We start from the raw sequence: 2,331 nt of genomic DNA on the forward strand, positions 1-2,331 counted from the left end.
TTGAAAACTCACATTCACAAAATCGCACAGTGCCGGAAATAAAAAAGAAGTCACATATCAAAGTTGCCGTGAAAAGCCGAGTTTTGAGCCCACTGTCTGAGTGTCATATGAAAGTTTATTAGGGTACAGAGAAAAAAGGCACACGGTGGGGAAAAAGCACGAAATGTCAACTTCAATCTCGACATTTCCACTTTAATCACGTAGTTTATTTTGTCATTTAGTAGAACATTATAAACTTCATCTTAAAATCGTTTAATTATCCAGTTTCTAAAATCACATCGTAATTAAAGTAGCACATTAAATGCTTTGTTTTGTATTTGATCTTCTACTCGTATGTGATCTATGTGTGTGAATCACTACTTGCTTCTTAAACTGGCTCTCTTCCTCCAACTGGACACAGAGTCCATTACATTTGTGATATTACAGCTATCTGAATAACTAAAATACTGAGATGTATACGTGATGTCATTTTCATGATGATAGGAGCTAAAGCACATTATTAAACATGTGTTTCATGAGCCTCCTGCTCATGACAAGCATTTATCTTTTGTCGAAATTTGTCGCTGCGTTTTTAGCTGTGTTGTTATTTTCTCTTTCTGTTTTATATTCAATGTATATTGGCGTGGCTGCCCCAAGAGTCCTTGCTTTTCTTTCCCCAAGTAACCGATCGCCATACAATCAGCTCTGTAATAGACGTTAAGCCATCTGTAAGCTTAGCGCCGATTCTTCAAAATGTTTAAAGAACATTGAAATATCTTCGTAGTACATGTTTAATTATTCTATCCTTCACGACACTCCCAGTGAAGAATATAGATTATTTAAATGAAGTTAAAGTTTTATGTGTATAATTTAACAAACATATTTTGCTGCATTTCACCTTAAAAGTGAAGGTGGGGGGGAAGAGAAAGAGAGCAGGCTTGATCTATATCTAATCTATCATCTCAATCTTTATAATTATAACTATCAACGTAATAATAAGCTGCATGGCAACAACTTTTGGGGGAATAGGAAATTAAGACCTAAACTATTTCACTTCCAGTTAAGACTATAAATGACATCAAAAACTCAGAATCAATGTCTCCATGATGGGACAGTTAACTTTGTAAGCTGGAATGTTAAAGGCCTGAATCACGAATTAAAGAGAAAGAAAGTACTTTCTTACCTAACAGGTCTAAATGCTAAAATAGTATTTTTACAGGAAACCCACTTACTAAGTAAGGATCAGTTCCGGCTGCAAAAAGACTGGACTGGCCAAATGTTCCATTCTAGTTTTACAAAGAAAACTAGAGGGGTGGGAATTCTCATACATAGAACAGTACCATTTGTAGCATCAGATGTAGTATTGGATCCTGAAGGGAGATATGTGATGGTCATGGGAGACTTATCTAACTGTAAAATGATTTTGATAAATGTTTATGCACCTAATGTTGATGATAAGGAATTTATACAAAATTTATTTGCATCCATTCCCAATCTGAACACTCATAAACTTATAATGGCTGGGGACTTTAATTGTGTTCTAAATCCACTTTTAGATAAGACTTCCTCCACAGGGGGAACGCAACTAACACCGCAAAGATAATTACAAAGTTTATAACTGATCACAACTTATCAGATCCCTGGAGGTTTTTAAACCCAAATTCAAGAACATATTCTTTCTACTCACCAGTACATCATTGCTACTCAAGGATTGATTACTTCTTTATAGATAATAACTTCTTGCCTAAGATTAAATCTTGTAAATACGATGCTATTGTTATTTCAGACCATGCTCCGATGATCTTGGAGCTGAAATTACTAAGCCCCATACACTCACCCCGCAGATGGCGCTCAATCCGCTTCTATTAGCTGACGAGAATTGTACTGAATTTATATCCAAACAAATTGAATTCTTTCTAGAGACAAATACATCCCCTGAGATCTCTGCAGGAATACTCTGGGAAACTCTTAAGGCCTTCTTAAGAGGACAGATTATCTCATATCTTTCCCACAGAAATAAATCCGAGCGAAGAAAGTAGCAGAGATAAAAAGCGAAATTACTAAAATAGATGAAGAACATGCCAGACTACCAAGCGAGACTCTACATAAGAGGAGGCAGGCTCTACATTCAGAATTAAACCTCTTGACAACTAAAGAAACTGAACAACTAATTTACAAATCCAGACATCATTATTATGAACATGGAGAGAAAGCTAATAAGCTTTTAGCGCAACAAATTCACAAGCAAGATGTACGCAACGCAATCTCGTAATTACTAACACTAACGGAGATAAAATCATCGAACACAAAAATATAATGTACACTTTTAGAGACTACTATAAATCCCTATAT

The sequence above is a fragment of the Polypterus senegalus genome, chromosome 9 (genome assembly GCF_016835505.1).
Source record: "Polypterus senegalus isolate Bchr_013 chromosome 9, ASM1683550v1, whole genome shotgun sequence".
Lineage (NCBI taxonomy): Eukaryota > Metazoa > Chordata > Cladistia > Polypteriformes > Polypteridae > Polypterus > Polypterus senegalus.